Source organism: Vitis vinifera, chromosome 13, assembly GCF_030704535.1.
Source record: "Vitis vinifera cultivar Pinot Noir 40024 chromosome 13, ASM3070453v1".
In the NCBI taxonomy this organism is placed as follows: domain Eukaryota; kingdom Viridiplantae; phylum Streptophyta; class Magnoliopsida; order Vitales; family Vitaceae; genus Vitis; species Vitis vinifera.
The window spans coordinates 10,111,672-10,134,583 of record NC_081817.1 but is presented as its reverse complement, the minus strand read 5'-3'; positions in this window follow the sequence as shown (position 1 = coordinate 10,134,583).

The window sequence follows — 22,912 nt, the reverse complement described above, 5'->3', positions numbered from 1 at the left end:
TTTGTAGAAACTAGAAATTATATTGGATATTGCACAAGATCTTAGAGTTGTTGATCAGTATATCTTGGAGGAACTAAAATGTCTCTCTGAGTATACCATTGCCCAAGTGATTTAAGGAGGTTAATTTTTTTGGTATGAATTCCTTTACTACTTTGAATTAGAGGGCGGACACCTGGTGGAACTTTAATTTTTATCTTCAAGAATATATCACTAGAAAATGTTTCAAGTATGAATTAGCTTCAGAATCCTTCTATGGACCCACATTTTTCACATGCATCCCTACTCGATGGTGAGACTTACTTTTTAATGTGAAAAAGTTGGTTTTGAAAAATTTGGAGTCGCTACTTATTTTATTTTATTTTATTTTAAAAAGGAAATAAAACAAGAAAGAAAATCCTAAGAAAAGTGACTCCTAAGTTTTGGAAAAGCATATCTTCGAAAAGCCCGAGTTTGGGTCTGAGGATTAGGTTACCTATTGGGATGGTACCTCAAAGAGGTAGCACCTCTCTAAGCCTTAAAAAAGTCTCTACTAGCTAAATTAAGGGAAATGTGGCAATTAATCAATTGATTATAAGTACCTAGGTAGGCTAAGGTGATTTTAAGATTAGCATGCCAAATAAGAAATCAAATCACAAGCATAAAGAAGAATTAGGGTGTGTGCTTGGACTGCTTCTCAAGCACTATCATAAGACATCAAAGTTAGTGTAGAAATATAGCACACAACTTGTATCTAATCAGGGCAAATCAAACAAACGTCTAGAAACTCAATAGCATAATCAAACATAGATGTGGATCATAATGATAAGCATGTTCATAGAATTTTGGAAAGTGGGTGATAGAGAGCATTCTTGGGTAGCGAGCATCAATGCCTCTATATAAAACAAGGTTAGCTCAATAATAAGTATAAACAATCTCATATATATCACAAAGAGGAATTGAAATCAATCAAGTATCAAACAATCATCTTATCATAATAAATATCAAATAAGATATTAAGAATGTTGGACCCCCACCAAGGTCCAAATTACTTTGCAAGAATTGGTTCAATGTGTTCCATTATTTGGAACCATGAAGTTTATTCATGCTTGTAAAAAAAACAAGAAAGTCAAGAAAATTAGCTGAAAACAAAGAAGATGCAAGCCAGGAGGAAAATTGGCAGCAAGGAGTTTGTTGAAATATGAATTTTATGCCTAAAAAACTCCTAAGGATGGGATTTTAAAGAAAAATGGAATTATTTAGTTGAAAAAGGATTTGAAAATTTGATTCAAGATAGTAAATTCCGAATTAAAGAGGCAAACAGATGAAGAGATGTGCACCAAGAGGGCCATATAGGAGTGCAACTTGGGGATGTGACTGTGACTGCACTGCCGGTGGTTGCAGGTGCTGCTGTTATTCTGAATTTCTTCTAACAAGCACTGAGACTTCTTCTAGGGTCACCAAAGTGGAACGGTCTTCCTGAGACAACTATATTGTTATACCAGGAAGATATCTCTTAAAATTAACTATTGTTGTAACACCTCCATAACCAGCATTCGTATTCACTGTGTTCTGTATTTCTTACCAGTTTATAGTTAGACTGTTCAAGTAGACATCTGAGACAAGTGTAGACTAGTATTGGCTGGCTTCATAAATCAATTATTCAACATCTGGTTAGATCGGCAGATTTAAAGATTTTCTGCTAGGCCTCTATTTGTGGGCATGGAAGCTAGCATCTACTTTTCCAACGAAATTCGAGATATGCCTATTGATAATTCTCCTTTTAGCTTGTCAAGGCCACCTTCTTCCATGGAACTAGGCTCACACTGTTCAGCATCACAAACCTTGCAGGGTCCTTTAAAACCATTTGACAAGATCAAAGTGAATTCAACCTGCTTTTTAGCCTTCCGATTGTGGACATTCTGAAGCAATGTATCATAGTTCGACAAACAAGGATCATCAAAGTTGCCATAATATTTCTATTAGCATCATTGTGGTTCTCCAAACAAACTTTCAATGCAGTGCTTTTGAGCCTCGTAGGTGGAAGAGAGTGGAAAATCATCATTTATAGGAGAGTAGAGCTCTTTGGGAGCCAAGGACAGTTGCCAACCCGTATTTACAGCCATTAAATCTGACGCCTTTAGTGCTATGTAGTCAGAAACATTACTGCCTTAGAATATTTTTCCCGAATCTCCAAACCATGAAGTCGTAGGGGTTCTCCAATCTCATATCTGATGATGAACACTTGGCTAAGGGCGCTTGGGATGGTGTCCACCATAAACTCAACTATGCCAGCATTGGGTTCAACTCCATTGGTCACGCGTGGTTATAGAATTTCTTTAGAATGGACCTTCTTATGAGAAAGTGGAGCCATGTATGACATCACTGCATCATGAGCCATTAATGGTCTAGCAAGAGTAAGCTTTCCAATTTTACAATCTATCTCTGACAACAATTGCCAGATATTGGAGATAAAGGTTGAAGTATTCAAAGATCCACCGGAATCAATTTACGTTGCTGTTGCTGTTACTGCTATTGCTCGCATCAGATTTGAATTATTCAAAGATCCAACTGATCGTTGGTTTACGTTGTAGATGTATTATTTAATTTTCAAATAGTTGATATGTAGGAACTGGAAGAGGGTTACTGAAAGTTCTCTATATAATCATACACGCTGTATACACTAAAGTATGAATGGAAATATATTTTCACTCTTTCCTCTGTTAAGTTTTACACCAGACAAGGGTCGTTTCATTAACTAGAATCTTTGCATGCTACTTAGAAGCTGCTAGCTCCTGGGCCTTTTCCATGCTGAACATAAAAAGTTTATGTATTTCCATGAAAACAACTCTATACACTGTCTTTCAGTGTGTTCTGAACCGAGAGGCCACACACACACACACGATAAATGCAAACCGAGAAGGATAGCGACAGTGAGAACCTTTTATAGAGATGTACCTTGAGAATTTCCAAAATGAGCTTCTGTGATTGTTGAAGGATGGAAAATCATTTTATGTGGTTTGGCTCCGGACATGTCTTGCCTTTGAAAGAGGGTATTGGAGGGTTGAAATCATCTAGAAGACCCTTAGTTGAAACATAAAAAATAAAAAAATAAAAAAAGACATGGAAGAACATCCCCAATCATAATGAATATCCCACATTTGCCGGAAAGGAAACCTCACTGTTGGACCTTTCATGATTGGCCTCCATCATTAACAATGTTCAGTGGAAACACAATCAATGATTCACATCAGTATTCTTTTAATCTCGGACAAGATTACTCATGAAAATGCTGACCTGCTCACCCAGTTTCAAACAAAACTGTTCTGTATTGTCATACCATATCTTCTTGGCACTATAATTATATCGTGCCATCAGAAAATGAACCTAAAGTTTCATATGATTTTATAGGAACCACGACTTTTCAAGAACGATGAAGTTTCCATGCACATTACTCCCAGGCTTCTTGGAGTTCCTTCTCCTTTATCCAGTTCCATCCAGCAAAGTCGAGACATTCCCATCCATGCAGAAAACGTCCTCATCATCATCACAAACCCTGCGTCTTTTGAGCTGCTGAAACCAAAGTCATCGTCGGGTGAAGAAAGAATTTCAAATGCCAATTTTTTACCAGACCCAGTGGCAGCAATCCCGGTTGAATCTTGGCCCAACAAGAATGGGCAAAAGCTCCAAATAAATGCTTAGAACACAAGGTACGTTGTGAGTTGTGAGTTGTGAGCCATTTGAAAGCATCTACTTTCCGTTTATGAAGCACCTGTCCCCAAGGATTTTGAACCTGTTTATATCTCCTCATTCTTTAGAGAAACTCACCAAATCCCAAGGAACTCGTGTACATGCCCTTCTTTCTTTTCACCATCAACATTTCATCATCATCACACTCGATGCCCATGCATACGTAACTTGAATAGCATTTTGGCTCCAGCATCTTTGCATTTCGATACAATCAATGACAAATGAAGCCTTAATTAATTGACCAAATGGTTCAAAAATCTGTCAAAAGTTGAAGTTCTGTCATATTGAAGTGTAAGTTCCCCATAGATACCTCTCCATCAACAGCTTCAAATGGTCATTGAATACCTCCCGGGACTGCACCAAAAGCATTGGATTGAATGTGTAATTTCTTCTCAACTTCCAATGGCTTAACCATCACAAGTCTTCCGTGAAGAAGGTGACCAGAGAGAAAGATGGTGCTCGGCACATACATTGCATCATAAAATTTGTTATACACCTCTAGAATGCCAGTAACTTCAAAACCTTCATCCTGTATTGGCTCTGAGATCCATAATGCAAGGCAAGTTGCTGTTTACAACAAGAATACTAATCATTCAACCCCCAATGGAATGAGATGCAAGATTGTCAATACGAAAATCTCCGCAAACTAGGCTTGTTGTCACTGCCGAACTCATAAGTTTAGGTTCCTCAAAGGAAGCCAGACTTACAATTGCTCTGGGGTTGCAAGGATCATCTTTCCCCATGTTGGGCAAACACCATTCAATCCTATCTTCTGGTTCCATGGACCGCAACTGTGTTGGGATACAGATCTTTCCCCAAATCCTTTCCAATCTGGCAACACCAACATAAATGATATCACCCTTGCAGAAGCTCTGAACATTCCCAATTGATTTTCTGATCTCGGTATGGCAGTCACTACTTCTGAGTAGAGTATCTCAACAATTTCATGAACAATGAAACAACAACAAACCAAATTCAGAAACTGTGCCCATATGAAAACCAAAGGCAATATTGGCTAAAACCCTTCTCCTTGAGGGTATGAATGGTCATGGGTCAGGTTACCACTACTACAAAAAATCAAATCAATGGCGCTTGATTTCGTGGCCCTTTTCATATATGTCATTGTTTATCAATAAAAGAGGTTAATATTGGCGCTTGGGGTAGAAGGCATGTTTTTGGTGTTTTGTGGAGAGAGATAATGGCGTTTCTAAATAAAATGGCGCATTTTGAAGTGTCATTGAAGCAAGTATGGTAAACCTTGGCACTTGTAGGAAGCGCCATCTTCTCTTTATTATATATTTAATCCATTTCTCCCTCATTCAATAAAATACCCACAAGCCACAAACCCCACCCTCAACCTGAGATCCACACAGAAACTCCCATTGTAAGTTGTTTGATGACTCAATCGGCAAGCTACAACCAATTTTTAGAAAGTACAATAACAAATGCATCCAACTTGCACCAGCATCATCTTTAGACATCATCATTGAGAAGGTTTGAAACCCTTGTTTCCTTGAATCCCATCCACCAAAAATTAATCTAGGAAGAATCCGATGAGTAACCATCGGAAACTCCATCATTGGCCACCACCTTCCTTCGTTCGATCATTGTGGCCCTCTATAACCCAAGACCACAACCAAGGACCGAAATCGAGAGTTCACTGACAACAGCAATAACCATCGTTGTGGTTTGATCCTCTTAATCTCTAATTTATTCAAGTAAATATCTTTATCCAAAATGTTGGGATCACTTCTATTGATTATAGTGCATTATTATTCTAATAAGGGTCTTTGGAGTTGTGCAAGATTGAGTTTTTGAAGTTGTGCATGTTAGGGTTTTCAAAACTATGATGGTTTGAGAAGATTGTAGGTAGAGAGTTCTTGTTTCTGTTCTTTGGGTTGCAAGGTTTGTCTCTCTCTCCTTTCATTTTTTTTTTCTTTCTGTGTAAATTTGTTTGCTCTATTGTTTGATTATCATTACTTCACCAACTTTGATTCTGGTTTTCCAACCTCTTCCACATTTTTTTTTTTCATTCATTGAATTTTTTTTTAGGGTTTTCAACATACGACTTCTAGTTTGTGGGTCTGCTTTGTTAATTTCATTTTTCCTAGGGTTATCATTGCTTCCGTTAATGAAATGCCAATTTCTCCATTATATTTGTTGCCCTATGAAGTCTTCTTTTTGGGTAAATTGAAGTTGCCCAGGAGACTTGTTTTGTATTTTTGGATTTCTTGCTCCATTTGCTCTGTTTTATCTCTCTCTCTCTCTCTCCCACACACACACACACATGTTTACTTCTTTGGTGTGAATACTTCGTATGACAAATCAGTTGGTTAAAGTGCCCTTTGTCATTAATAGCTTGGAGCCATGAAACAACGGCGATTCAGACCTCACATTCTGACTGAAATTGAAACATGGTCCCAAAGCCTTCCATAAGTCCGAATAAGGTGAATGATCCATACCTAGGAAGTTTCTGAGAACGCATCTTTTTAGTTGGTTGATGATAGATGGGCCAACCGGCCACTGCCTTGGATGGACACAATTATGTTGTTGCTAACAAGTCCACTGCTTCTAGCTCCAGATGAGATCATCAACTCCCCCCATTTTCAACCAACAATGTCAAGAGAAGAAAGAATATTCCTCATCAAGCCTTATTTTGAGTGTTTAAGACACAATAGTATGTTATATAAATGGTGCTTGAAATCCTGTAAAGTCTTTTAGGATTAGTAAATAAGAAAAAACAGTACTCCCACAAAAAAAAAAACACACATAAGTAAACGAATAAAAAAAAAATTGGAAGTGAAATGTGAGACAAGAATAAGCAGTCCTAGTTTCTTGTGTAATAATAACTAGTGTGTTTTAATTAACTCTAGATTAAGGAAATGGTATTTTTCTGTTTATAATAAATGTTATATGGGGGTTTTACTTTCCAAATTACATTATATATATATATATATATATATATATATATATATTAAGAGTCTATTTTGCACAGATCATGGCATGTATGTATGGTCTCTTAATATATATATATATATATATTAAGAGTCTATTTTGCACAGATCGTGACATGTATGTATGGTCTTTGGTTTAAGGGAAAATTTGCAATAATGGAGTGGCATTATGGCATACGTACAGAAAACATACTTTTGAACATATAGGTAGTGTTTTTTAAGTTGTTATATTCTCTTGGTGTGTGACTTCTTAGAAACCCCATACTTGCTTAGGCATTTTCTAGATATCTTAATAGTTTAGAATCTAGATTATCTCATAATTAGCATCTCAATCATTGCTTGCTTTAATATTATTACATGCAAAGTCTTGAACTATTAATGTCTCATCATTATTCACTTGATGTCTCATTCATCAAAGAACAAGGAATCATTGTTTTTTTTTTTAACTCAAGTCTCATGAGTAGCCCTTCCTTCAACATCTCATTGAAATCTATAGTTGAACACCAAAACCAACAACAATTCTCAACAAATTGAGAATTTGGAAAGAAAAAAAAATTAATTGATTTAGTAAGTTGATTTTCCTCATTTCTCTCTCACTTACTCTCTAGCTGAAAATGTGACACATTATTTATTTATTTATTTATTCTCTCTTAATCATATGGAGTTTACATGGAATTTAAATAGATTTTACTATCTCAACCATCTCAAAAATGAAACAAATTCTTTTTCCATTTTCTAAGATAATATTAAACATGACTTTGAATGTCAAATTACAATTTGATGAATTGTAAAACACGTGAATCATGATGAAACAACACTCTTAACATAAATGTAGGAATCAAATTTCATTGAATATATTTCTAACCTAAGCTTTTAATTTCATTCATTATAATCAAGACCCACTGTTTTTCATTATTTGTTGATTTATTTATTTATTTCCACTCTATTTGGCATAGCTAGTAATATCAACTCAAATCACCTCTCTTATCTTGTGCCTAGTTGGTTCTGCCTTTCAGCACTCTATATATCAATTTCTATAACTTGGATCATTACAAGAAAAAACTTAATTTGAACATTATTTTATTTAGGCCTTTTCTTCAATATCTTTGTGTATTTGATTATTCATATTAAGTTGTTATATTGTTAGTCAAAAAATAGAAACCAACATATGTTAATCCTGAACTTATGAACCTGTTTGCACTTTCTAAAAGTTCTACACTAAAAATATAAATGTAACTTGGTATGTACTTTTATAAGTCTATATTTTATATTGTAGAAAATTTAGTTCAAAGAAGGATGTTGATTCAACTATGACTTCCATTATCCTTTTGCTTTATCTTATTCTTGTTACTTCTCTAATTCCAATTGTGGTTTGCAATTAGCTAATTTATTGATAATATATAAGAGGAAATGAAAAACTACCCATTGTACAAACTGCTAAAATTTTCATTTGTTAATTGTTGATCAAGATGATAATTAGGTAATATTTCTCCTATTCTTTTTAACTAAATGAAGTTGTTATCTGGTTGAATTATTAAAAGAACTTGTTGGATGGTTGTATAAAGAGTACCCAGGATACTCAATGAGGGAGAAAAAAGATTGGGAATCTTTTGAACTTTGTTCCTCTTATCTTTTTTATTTTAATTTTTAGGATTTTATCCTACAAAAATATGTCAATAAAATGCATGATGTCTACTGTTATCATTAGTCTTAAACTTTTTGTACTTGCTAATTTGTTTAATTATGAATTTTTATTTAGATAAATATAATATAGTACTTTTCCTTATCATTTTGTATATCTATATATGGATGTAGTTTAATATTTATTTTCAAACCAAAAAGAAAAAAAGAAAAATTTAAGAAATGCTTCAAAAGAAGTAGGAACAAAGGAAGATGTTAGAACATCAAACGGTTCCTCAACTCTTTAAGTGACCTTTTGGCCTTCTTAAATTTAGGAAGTATTATATTTCTTTATTAGGTAAGTTGGAAGTAGATTAATTTTTTATGCTTATAAGAACCCAACCTTATTAAAAACAATTTTGAAAATTGAAGCTTCAAACCTTGGGGGTGGTTGGTTGGTTCTAAGTTGTAGTAGGAATTTACAACATTTATTTATTGGTGTTTTGTTTATGAAATACCAAGAATTGTATTTCTTAAGAAATTTATGCTAGACAATGTATATGTTTTCTTTTGTTCCTATCAATTAACTAGGAACTCAATCTTTAAGGTATAAAATGAATTTCTCATTCTAAATAATTCAATTACATATCATATCTCATCTTCAATTATTGTAATACCATGGCTAAATTAAGTTTTGCTTGATGTCAAAATTAGTATTACTTTAGATAGAAGACAAAGGATTGTGTGTAAGAACATGATTTTCTTTATTGTTGAGAATAGATTAATGACTGTTAAGTAGGGAGTTCAAGTTGGCGAGCAAACTTGAATAACCTAAATTATTTTTTATAAAGGTTAGATTGGTAACCCTACTTCATTCATCCTGCACTAACACTATAGGCTACTTCATTCAATCTCCCCTTCATTATGGATAATCAATCTACATTGGGGAAAAAGTCACTTTTTGGGTTTATCCTGGCCTCATTCTTCTAGTTTTTAGCTGGTTTTTCATTCCAACTATTTGTCTCAATCATGCTTATCCAGAAACCTTTAGATTCCAAACATCATTCTAGAAAGCTTACCTCTCTTTTCAAAATGGCAAACTATAACTTTACAAAACAACAAATACTAATATATCTATGCTTAGATCTCTAGCTCTTTTCAAACTATAAGTATATCATATTAGTATCATAAAACTTTTTATATTTTATAACTCCATCAAAGGCATATTGGATTGTGGTTCTAACTGTTTATCATGTTTATGTATTTTCCTTGTGTAAACAATGGAAAATTGATGTTCATTAATGCCTTATATTTCACTTTGAGATGGTGGATAGATTAAATGAAGGAACTATATTTGTAAAAATTGCTCCACTTGATTATGGACTTTACAAGGCAATATATTGCAGATTTTTTTTTTTCATTTTTTAATTCTTGATATGTTATAGAATTTACAAGGCAATTTTTTGAAATAGTCACATAAGTATATGTGAATTTATTCCTTATTTTAATTCTTGATATGGTTTTCAGGTTTGTTGTGAAGTCCATCTTCAAGGCACATGTAGAAGGCCAACTTAAGGTAAATATTGCTTTTTAGGAAACTTATTTAGTATTAGGAAACATCAAGAACTTACAATTAGAAGAGTTGTTAGTCATGTTCAAGGGAATTTTTCAAATACTCTTCAAACATTGTTTACCAATAAGAAGAATATTAGTTTGTTTGTTTTATTGCTTTACTTTAACAAAAGCTAATTAATGTGTTGGATTATTTTCTATTAGTATATCCTCTTTGTTTCAATTATATTGGTTGTTACATGTATAAATTAAAAGTTCTATATATATATATATATTTTTATTTACAGCTTACAAAGGAATTTGGCTTACAAGAAGAAGAGAAATCATTACAATGAAGCGATGCTGAAAATCATGAAGATGATATCATTTAAATCATTAGGAGGTTGAACTAGGCTTTTGTTGATGATGGTTTCTTTTTGTAGTTATTGCACTGGTATTTGTTCTTATATTGTATTTAAAAATTTTCATTGAAATATTTTGATCTAATGAACAAATTTATAATTTGTATACAAGTAATTATACTAATTATTCAAACTAAGCCATTGTATATTAATATTTGGAGATATTTTAATTTGTACAATTCAATTTAATTTTATGATTTATGATTTCTTTTGCTTTTATTTAATTATATAGGAAATTCATTATTTTAAAAACATAATAGCAATATTATTATTAAAATAAAATGCTTAAAGATGACGCTTATATTAAGTGTCATTATTAACATAAACCAAAGATGCCGCTTTTAAAAGTGTCATTGAAAAACAATCCAAATATGACGCCCATATGAGTGTCAACAATGACAATTTTATAAAAATTATTTCAGTAAAAAAATACTCAAAGATGACGCATTCATAAGTGTCATCATTAACGTTATTCAAAGATGGCGCTTTCTGGAAGCGTCATTATTGACTACAACATATAATGACAGGGGAGAAGAGGACGCTTTAGAGAAGCGTCATCTTATACTTTTCTTGACGCTTAAAAAACGTCATTAATTCCTTTTTTTTCTTGTAGTGTACAGTGCTGTGGAGCCTTGCTTATCCTTAGGATTCCAGTTGAATGTGAGAAATCTATGCATATGATGTGCAAAACCAAAGATACAAGACATAGGGAGAACTAGACAAGAGTTGGAATGAAGATCATAGGAAAAGCAAACAAGAAGAAAACAAGGGGAAAAAAAAGTGTTTGCTAAGCCATGCTCCACGCATTGTCAACAAGCTTATATATAAAGGGGTAGGAAGAATCTCCATATATGACCACATAGCCAAAATGGAGTTAAATCACCATCGAACATGAACAGAAAAGCAACAGGAGAATCAAGACTATGACAAATCCGTGATTGACCAGAAATCAACAACAAAAGTATGGCCACTGATGGCCGCACCCAATCATTAGATAAATCTCAATAGCAACAAACGAAACAAATGTATTAAAGAGTAGGACTTTTACAGTGAAGGACTTACCTCTTGGTCGATAGAGAATTGTGAATCCTCCATCCTTTGTAGACGTCCTTCTTTCTTCCTTTCATCCCCTCCGAGAAAAAATCCAAAATACCTCACGCGCCCCTCACCGTCTCCTTCCAGTTATCTCCTTATGCCCTAGCTACCTTCTTAAGAAAAATCTAAAAGCCTTTTACCATTTTTTCCGATCCTCTTTTTTGGAGAATCCTACCTTTCTTTTTATCCACCTTATTTCACCATCCAAATATCACATAAAATATTCTCCAAGATCCTCCACTTTCTTTATTTTCTTCCTAAAAATCATTGAGCTCTCCTTTTTTATCTTCTTGTTTCACTTTCTTAAAAAGAGACCATGCAAGATGCTTTATGTGACCATGATTTTATTTCCAAAGAAAGGCATGGTCTTCTGATCTCCAAAAATGCAGCCCGAATGCCTCATGAAAGATAATAAAAAGAAAATGAGGTAGAAATCTTGCAGTTTAACAAAAATTAGAAATCATGAATTTTTAAAATAAATAAAAAATAGAAAAGATCAATACATGTATAGAAAAGTAAAAATAAAATAAAATAAAATAAAATATTAGTTCATGCAAATCAAAGAAATAAAATTATCAATCTCATGAATTTTTCATAGTAAATAAGTAAATGAATAAAAAAAGAGGTAAGCAAATCAAGCACATGCAAGCCCTATAAGTTATGAGAAAATGTGAGCCATGCAAGAATTACCTAAAATGTGACATAGGAGGTCCAAGATGTGCCTAAGGGTGTACATGAAAGTGCCTAAGTGACCTAAGGTGAGTGTGTGCAAGCTAGAAGATGCCTAGATGTGTCTAAGAAGTGTCTAAGTGAACTTAAGTGCTAGAAAATGTCTAGGTGTGTCTAAGTGAACCTAAGTGATTTAGGATGCATCCAAGTATCTTAAAAGTGTACCTAAAAAGAAAAGGAAAATCCTAAGTCTAAATAGGGCTGCCAAAGGTCACAATGAGGAGCCAAATAAATCTCTCAATCATAGTCTCCAATGTGGCTCAAAAAGTAAGTTGTGTGAGTAGTAGTGGGTAACTAGGGAACTGCTATCCAATACTAAAAGAACACCTAAAGCATGTGCTAAGGGGACAAAATGAAGGGTCTACACCTTCCATGCTATTTCATTAAGACATACATGCCTCCTGTTTATCTTGGAGTAGTTCAATAAACTGAGTTCTAGGCCCGAGATGTGGTGTTCTCTCTCTCTCTCTCTCTCTCTCTCTCTCTCCATCTATCTATTTATTTGTAGGAATTCTTAATGGAGGCAATTGCTTGGAAGCCTATATATTTATCTTATCACACTACTACATGTTATTTCCACATTAAATTAAGTGGGTGGCCCACTAACCTATTATTTAGCCAATTAAAATAAATCCACTATCTTTAAACTGTTATAGATATTTACCATTGATGGACTAGGTAAATTACAATAATCTTAATATTATTATTTGAGATAATTAACAGTTATTTCGATTGACACGTTCAGAACGGTTTTGAACGTGTATTCTTGGCCCACTCCTCCTATCAATAAAAGACATATACAGAAACCCCTTCGTGTATGTTTTTTTCATCAATTACAGAAAAATATAACTCTGTGTATTAAGGTTTGATAAGGAGAAGAAGAATCAAGGATTTAAGATCTATAAGCTGAAGGGGAAATCTCTCATGGCTGCGTCTTCTTCAAACGGTATGTGATTTATTTATTAATTAAAGTTTTTATTATTATTTTATTATCAGATACGAGTTTGAATCATAATGATCTGGATAATTGTATGTTAGTTTCCGTGTTAAATTCCAACAATTGGTATCAGAGCAAGGTTTTAAATTTAAATATTCAGATCATTGTTTTATAAAAGATTAGATTTTTTGAGATTTATCTTCCATTAATTCATCTCACTAAATTACTAAAATAAAATAAAATAATAATAAAAATTAAAGACCTGCTTCAACGCTGATTGGTGCCGGTGAGGGGTGCTGGTTTGACTTCAGCCATTGTTGACCATTTTAGGTGCCTTTGCTGGCCATTCTCACGCACCGTTTTTAGGTGCCTTTGCTGGCCATTTTCCGGCACCATTTCAGGCGCCTTTGCTGGCCATTTTCAGGCACCATTTTAGGTGCCTTTGCTGGCCATTTTCAGGCACCATTTTAGGTGCCTTTGCTGGCCATTTTCCGGCACCATTTCAGGCGCCTTTGCTGGCCATTTTCAAGCACCATTTTAGGTGCCTTTGCTGGCCATTTTCCGACACCATTTAAGGCGCCATTGCTGGTCGTTTTTAGGCGCAATTGTTGGCCACTTTCAGGCGCCATTGCTGGCCGTTTTCTGGTGCCATTGTCGGCGCTGGTTGCAGGCACCATTGCGGTGCCATTGAAGGCGCCGTTTTCAGGTGCCACCTCCTGGTTGTAGGCGCCGTTGCCGGCGCCATTGAAGGCGCTGGTTGCAGGCACCATTGCCGATGCCATTGAGGGCGCTATTTGCAGGCGCTGTTGCAGTTTCCAGTGCTGTTTGAGATGCGCTTCAGGCACCACTTACAGGCTCCGTTTCTCAGGCGCCATAATAGGCGCTGTTTTCTAGCTGATTGCAGATTAGATCTGACACTTTCAATATTCGTAAGGGAGCTTACTATTTTCTGGCACATCTCATACCCGTAGTACCGGGTCTTGACCTAGTAATCAAAGGCTTTAAAAGGTCTCTGCAGTGGAATATTTTTTTTTTTTTTTTTTTATGTGCACTAATTCAAAGATCTTAATTATCATTATTATATATGAGGAATGCAAGTATTAGCTTTAGTATAATCAATGAATGCAGATTTCTTTAATTTTATTATGATTGATTAATGAATCTGTTGATTATTAAAGATACTATATTATGATTGATTATTGAATCTGTTATAGATACTATTTCCTTGTTTTTTTTTTTTTTTTTTTAACTCAAATAAAAGAATTAATTTCATCTTGTGAATATTTTATCTAAAGACAATTTATAAATATATGGTTAACTAATTTGGATAGTTGCCAAAGTAACCTAAATTAGTGAGCCTTGTATTTATTGAATTGTATGAAAGAATAAAGGGAGACTTGTAAAATTCTTAATATTTTTCTTTATAATTAGGAGAATGAGACTAACCCAAAGGAGAGTCAATTTCTGCTAATTATTAATTAATGTTTTATTTTGTGTTGCTTAGAAAAGTAAAATGGATACCCAAAGGTAACATATAAATGACACAAAATAGTAAAGTGTTTTAAGCTCCCTTCAAGTGAACACTAGATATGTTAAAATTTACCCAAAGGAGAATTTTAATGATATCAATAGTTCATTGTTTTTATTTTATACTTGAAGCTTATTGTGAGCATTGTTCTATTTTGTACAGTTCCCACTTCATTACACTCTCTTGCATCTGGAATGACTATTTTTGATGGGTCAAATTTTTCTGAATGGTATGAAAGGGTTCAATTCTCACTGGGTGTATTGGATCTTGACTTGGCTTTAATATCTGATAAACCTCCTGAAGCTACGGATGACAGTACTCCGGAGCAAGTGGAACAATCAAAAGCCTGGTCAAAATCAAACAGACTCAGTCTGATGTTTATGAGAATGACTATTGCCAATAATATCAAGACCTCTCTCCCTCAAACCGAGTTTGCCTCGGAATTTCTGAAATCTGTTGAGGAGCGCTTCAAACGCGCTGATAAGTCCCTTGCAGGCACATTGATGGCTGAATTGACCACCATGAAATATGATGGTCAGAAAGGTATTCAGCAACATATTTTAAACATGACTGAAAAGGCTGCAAAGCTTAAGGCACTAGGTATGGGTATGGATGAGTCCTTCTTGGTACAGTTTGTCCTTAACTCACTTCCATCACAGTTTGCTCCATTCAAAATCCACTATAATACTAACAGTGATCAGTGGAACTTGAATGAGCTCACCAGTAAATGTATACAAGAGGAAGTGAGATTAAGACAAGAAGGACATAATCTTGCTTTTGCTGTAACTCATGGAGTCACGAAGAAGAAAGGAAAATTCAAAAAGGGAAAGAACTTTCCACCTAAGAAAAGCGGACCTGGGGAAGGTAGCCAGAGTCATGATGGAAAATTCACTGTAAGTTGCTACTTTTGTGGCAAGAAAGGGCATGTGAAGAAGGACTGTATCAAGCGCAAGGCTTGGTTCGAAAAGAGAGGTATAAATCTTTCTTTTGTATGTTATGAATCTAATCTTGCTGAAGTTCCTTCAAATACTTGGTGGATTGATTCTGGAGCCACAACTCATGTGACTAATTTAATGCAGGGATTCCTTACAACCAGGAAACCAAAGGAAAGTGAAAAGTTCCTCTATATGGGAAACCGTCTCAAGGTTGAAGTGGTAGATGTTGGTACCTATCGCTTACTATTAGAGATGGGTCATCGGATGGATCTTTTAAACACTTTTTATGTACCTTCTATCTCTAGGAATTTAGTTTCCTTGTCTAAATTAGATGCTACTGGATATTCTGTTTTATTCAGTTCTGGACAATTAAGTTTGATGTTGAATTCTGTTACAGTTGGTTCTGGTATTTTATGTGATGGTTTATATAAAATTTCCTTGAATCATGAATTTGCACAAGCTTTGATAACCCTACATTCAAATGTTGGTTCAAAACGTGGCTTAATTAATGAAAATTCTTCAATCTTGTGGCACAGAAGACTAGGGCACATCTCTAGGGAAAGAATTGAAAGATTAGTGAAGGAAGGAATTTTACAAAATCTTGACTTCACTGATTTTCATGTATGCGTGGATTGCATAAAGGGAAAGCAAACTAAACGTACAAAGAAAGGTGCCACAAGAAGTAATGAGCTCCTTGAGATAATTCATACAGATATTTGTGGACCACTCTCTGTTCCATGTTTCACAGGAGAGAAATATTTTATCACCTTTATAGATGATCTATCTCGTTATGGTTATGTTTATCTAATGCATGAAAAGTCTCAGGCCATTGACATCTTTGAGATGTTCATAACAGAGGTCGAGAGACAATTAGATAAAAAGATTAAAGTTGTGAGATCAGATCGAGGCGGTGAATATTATGGCAGATATGATGAATCAGGACAAAATCCTGGTCCTTTTGCCAAATTCCTTGAAAAGCATGGCATTCGTGCTCAGTACACAATGCCTGGTACGCCACAGCAGAATGGTGTTGCTGAAAGGCGTAATCGTACATTAATGGAAATGGTTAGGAGCATGATGAGTTACTCTTCTGTACCTATTTCATTGTGGGGTGAAGCCTTAAAAACCGCAATGTATATCTTGAACAGAGTTCCTAGTAAGGCAGTTCCAAAAACTCCTTTCGAGTTATGGACTGGTAGGAAACCTAGCTTGAGACATATACATATATGGGGTTGTCCAGCGGAGGCAAGAATCTATAACCCACATGAGAAAAAGCTTGATTCAAGAACGGTATCTGGATATTTCATTGGCTATCCGGATAAATCAAAAGGGTACAGATTTTATTGTCCTAACCATAGTGTGAGAATAGTTGAAACCGGTAATGCCAGATTCCTAGAGAATGGCGAAATCAGTGGGAGTAATGAACCAAGAAAGGTAGATATTGAGGAGATAAGAGTGGATATCCCACCACTTTTTTTACCTCAAGAAATTATTGTTCCTCAACCTGTTCAACAAGTTGAGGATAATGAGCAAAATAATAGAGATGGTTCATTACCACTAGAAAATATTGCCATTGAAAATGCTGTAGAGCCACCACAACCGGCACCTTTGAGGAGATCTCAAAGAGAAAGGAGACCCGCCATTACAGATGATTATGTGGTGTATCTACAGGAATCTGATTTTGATATTGGGATAAGGAAGGATCCGGTTTCGTTTTCACAAGCCATGGAAAGTGATGATTCTAGTAAATGGATGGAAGCTATGAATGAAGAGTTGAAATCTATGGCCCATAATGGTGTCTGGGATCTCATCGAATTGCCTAATAATTGTAAACCCGTCGGCTGTAAATGGGTCTTTAAGACAAAGCGCAACGCTAAAGGCAATATCGAACGATTTAAGGCCAGACTTGTGGCCAAAGGTTTCACTCAAAAGGAAGGTATCGATTACAAAGATACCTTCTCTCCAGTTTCCAAGAAAGATTCGCTTAGAATCATCATGGCACTTGTAGCTCATTTTGATTTAAAGTTACATCAAATGGATGTGAAAACTGCATTCTTAAATGGGAATTTGGATGAAGATATCTATATGGAACAACCTGAAGGGTTCACAAAGAAAGGAAATGAACACCTAGTTTGCAAATTAAAGAAATCCATTTACGGTCTTAAACAAGCTTCTAGACAATGGTATATTAAGTTCAATAATACCATTACATCTTTCGGATTTAAAGAGAACATTGTTGATCAGTGTATATATCTGAAAGTTAGTGGGAGCAAGTTTATATTTCTGATACTGTATGTGGATGATATTTTGCTTGCCAGCAGTGATCTTCGTTTATTACGTGAAACCAAGGAATATCTCTCTAAAAACTTTCATATGGTTGATATGGGTGAGGCAAACTATGTTATTGGCATTGAGATCTTTAGGGATCGATCTCGAGGAGTGCTAGGTTTATCTCAGAAAGGATATATTGATCGGGTTTTAGAGAGATTTAATATGCAGTCATGTTCATCGGGTATTGCACCTATATTGAAAGGTGACAAATTAAGTAAAATGCAGTGCCCAAGGAATAACATTGAAAGAGAGCAAATGAAGAATATTCCTTATGCATCAGCTGTGGGGAGTTTGATGTACGCTCAAACATGTACAAGACCGGATATCAGCTTTGCTGTAGGCATGTTAGGAAGATACCAAAGTGATCCAGGATTCGAACACTGGAAAGCTGCAAAGAAGGTGATGAGGTACTTACAAGGGACAAAGGATTATATGCTCACATATAAAAGATCAGAACAATTAGAGGTTGTTGGTTACTCGGATTCTGACTATGGTGGTTGTCTCGATAGCTTAAAGTCAACTTCAGGATTTGTCTTTATGCTAGCAAATGGGGCAATCTCGTGGAAGAGTGAAAAACAATCAATTACTGCTTCATCCACGATGGAGGCCGAGTTTGTTGCTTGTTTTGAAGCTTCAAGTCATGCTTTATGGTTGTGGAATTTTATCTCAAGGCTTGGTGTTGTCGACTCTATTGCTAAACCTTTGAGAATATATTGTGATAACACTGCAGCTGTTTTCTTCTCTAAGAATGGCAAATTTTCTAGTGGATCGAAACACATGGATTTAAAGTATTTAGTTGTTAAAGAAAGAGTCCAGAAACAACAAGTGTCAATTGAAAATATTAGGACCACACTTATGGTTGCTGATCCATTAACTAAAGGATTACCTCCAAAGGCATATTTGGAACATGTTATGAGGATGGGTCTTTTGAGTAATCCATAATGTGTATGATGATGAATGGTGGTTTTGTAATTGACAATTTGCGCATTAAAATTGTTTCTGTTTATTCTTGTTTTCAATTATGGGTGCACATTTTATTGTTTGATAAACAAGAATTGTCCTGACAAGACAAATTACAGGGGCTATTTGGCATTAAGGACTGGGTCAGTAAGGGTTATTGATGTGTGGTGCATGGAAGGAAACATGACATTATGGTCATGTGACCGCCATGACTCGCATTTATGATCTAAATTGATTCAGTATTATGGCAAATGATTTTGGATGTATTGGCAAAGTTTATTGAAATCGTGATCACGTGTCAAATTTATTTTCCAGTATATATTTTATATATAAACTAAATATATATTATAGTTTTCATAATTGGTTTAGTGGGCCAAGTGGGAGAATGTTATTTCCACATTAAATTAAGTGGGTGGCCCACTAACCTATTATTTAGCCAATTAAAATAAATCCACTATCTTTAAACTGTTATAGATATTTACCATTGATGGACTAGGTAAATTACAATAATCTTAATATTATTATTTGAGATAATTAACAGTTATTTCGATTGACACGTTCAGAACGGTTTTGAACGTGTATTCTTGGCCCTCTCCTCCTATCAATAAAAGACATATACAGAAACCCCTTCGTGTATGTTTTTTTCATCAATTACAGAAAAATATAACTCTGTGTATTAAGGTTTGATAAGGAGAAGAAGAATCAAGGATTTAAGATCTATAAGCTGAAGGGGAAATCTCTCATGGCTGCGTCTTCTTCAAACGGTATGTGATTTATTTATTAATTAAAGTTTTTATTATTATTTTATTATCAGAGACGAGTTTGAATCATAATGATCTGGATAATTGTATGTTAGTTTCCGTGTTAAATTCCAACACTACAAAATTGTAAATAAAGGCGTTTAAATCCTTGGCGCTTCTAAAAAGTGACAAGGAATGCAATGAACAGTAATTGTATAAAAGAATAATGGCAGTTTATAAACATGGTGTTTTATGTAAGCGTCATTATTGCACTTCATCATTCTTGGCAGTTGTAACAAGTGTCATTGTCTCCTATTATTTATATATAGTCATATTTCCCCATTTCTCAAACATCCCGCTTTGTCTCAACAAACATCCCGCCTCATTTGAAAAAACCTAGAAAACTAAACCCATCATCCCTGATTTCTTGCCTTTAGCAAACTCGTCGGAGATGCCCTAATTTCTTGCCTTTAGCAAACCCGTCGGAGACGCCCAACTATCAAACGATCAACTACTGACTGGTGATAATGAGAGTACCTCATCGGAGACACTTAAAAACACTCCATTGTGTCAGGTAATTTCTAACAGTGGGTAAAAAAACAATAATAATAAAAAAAAATAGAATTGGAATCATGCGTTTTCAAAGCTTGAATGCAGTCAATCTATTGGAGTTTTCAAGATCTGGTATTTCTGTTGGAAAGGTTAAATTTTTTGGTTTGTTTGAGTGCATTTTGATTTGGGTTATAGTTGGTTAGTATTCAGAGTGGTGTAGAGAACGTCAATGGCTGGAAATGGAGAAAAGGGGAAAGCCTTGGCTGGGAGCATTGGTGGTGGTGTCTTTGTTGTTTCAAAATCTTAGGGTTTCGTTGGTCTCTCAAGATTGAAGTAAGTGGTTTTTCATTTTGAGTGTTTGGTTGTAGGGAAAGTGGATAAATCAGTTACAAATATGCAGAAAATTTATTTCAAATTTGATTTTGGGGCTTTGAATTTTAATTTAGTTTGATGTTTATTTGGGTATGTATAGGTTTGGCTGCTTTGTTCCAATTTCAAAGAGAAAGAGAGTGGTGAGAGATATCTTTGGGCTTTGGTGAATTGGGATAATGAGAGCTTCATCTCTGTTCGTGGTTTGAAGTGGAGTGCTCCAATTGGAAAGCAGCAATTTGTGAGTGATTCTTCCCTAAAAAAACAATTATGGAATAATTTTCTATTGTGCTTTGGAATGAAATGATTCTTGTTGCTTTTTCTTGGAGGAGCTTTGCAGCATTCCCTGCTGATAGCTTCTTCCCAAGAACGAAATGAATGTGTTTGAGGATGATTTTGAAACATGGAGTCTTAAGGGCAGTCCTAGCAGGACTCGAGAGTATATGTTGGGTGGCCACAACCCTTTGGAGCCCAGAATAAGTTCCGAATGGAACTATGGGCCTGAGCACTGAGACATCAGTTTTGCATAGAGTGTTTTCTTAGCAAGGATTAATTAAGTGAAAAATTCTGGCAATACAGAAATTGACACTATTCTATTTTAGCCACAATCCAAGTGATTTTGTTAAAATGAACACAAAAGTTTCTTAATGATAATCATGGCATAACTATTTGCAGACTGGGAAGAATTCAACTTTTTACTTGGTTATAAGTGTCATTAGCAAGGAGTTTGATGGAACTTCCTTTAACATTATTTCAATAGATGTGGTTATATGTAGAACATGGAGTAAATAAATTATCACATGCCAATACAAGTTTAGTTTTGATGGATACTATTTGGGTAATCTGATGCAAGTTGGCATCCAAGGGACTAGCAAAACCTCTAGCCACGAGATAATGAAGAACTTTAAGCTGACTAGTTTTGGTTTACTACCAAGGCTGAAATTTTGACCTTTTTTGAAGGCTTGAAAGATCGAGGTCCTTTCCTAGGGGATGATATTTTCCCTTTTGAAAGATATTCTTCTATGGTCATTTTCTTTGCCCAATACCAAGAGACATGACTTCTAGAGCTACAATCATTAGATGATAGAGATGTTTGATTTATCATAATACATGGAAATTTCTTTCTATTAGAAGCCTAGATTAGCTAATCATGCAATTAATGGAACCTACACATGGAATTGGGCTAAAAAAAAAAATGATTCACTAAAAAGTTCTAGCTTGTTACCCTCTGATTTTTATTTTTTTTAATGGGCAATAAAAGCTTAAACTGTAATTCCAACTGTTAGGATATTCAATACCTTATTTAGAGATTTTATTTGGTCAAAGCATTTAAAACTTGCAAAAATTTTCTTATATATCTTTCTCTTGATGGCAAAATTTGGGCTATTTTTTTTGGTGAATATATCAATGTTTTATTCCATTTTTGAGACTTTTTACTTTATTTGATCTCGAATCCTTAATGAAGTCAAAAGAGTGACAATTGTGGATCACTTAGTGTGTGCACGTCTATATATGATAAATTCTATATGGCAATATATAGAAAGCATTTCAAAGAATTAAAAATAAACCTTAAATATTTTTGGTTTTATAGGAATATTCTATATAGGATAAATTCTATATGGCAATATTTTGGTTTTATTTCCATTTAATAGAAAATGGAATGGACGCCCTAATATTTTTAATTAAATATTCCTATGTTATCTTTATACTATTTTTAAATATTTTTTATGAATTAATTAAATATTTAGTAAATTTAATATTACTATATATATATATATATATATATATATATTAAATATATATTTCATTAATTACAATATTTTTTAATTACTATATTTACTTAATTAAATATTACCATATATACATTAATTCAATATTTTGATACAATGTAGTACATTAAAAAATTGAATTAAAATTTAGATGTTCATTAAATTTAGTTTTATTTTACACTTTTCTTCTTCTACTTTCTATATTTTCTATAAAATCTATTTTGATTTTGGAAAAAAAGGATGGGAAAAATATAATTTTAGTAAATATATTAATTCTCTAATCCAAATAAGTAAAATCAATTTATAAATAAATATAATTATAACACAAATACTATTGAAACTACCTAAAATATATTGAAGGTAGTTTGGAAGCATTTATCATAATGTTGGAAGTCTTTGGTAATAATTGAAAATGTTTTTCTCATAAACATTTAACATTTGGTAAATTTTAATTGTGATTTTGAAAATTTGTATTACCAAATGATAATTTTTGAACTAACTCATGAAATATGCATTTTTCACAAATTATTTTTTGGTAGCCTATTAGATATATATATATTATAAGTTATTAAAATAATTTACCTGATTGATTATAAATATATTAAAATAATTTACCAAACCATTTGAAAATAGAAAATAGTACAAATAAAATTGATAACACAAAATTTAATTATAACCTAAAAACAATTTTAGG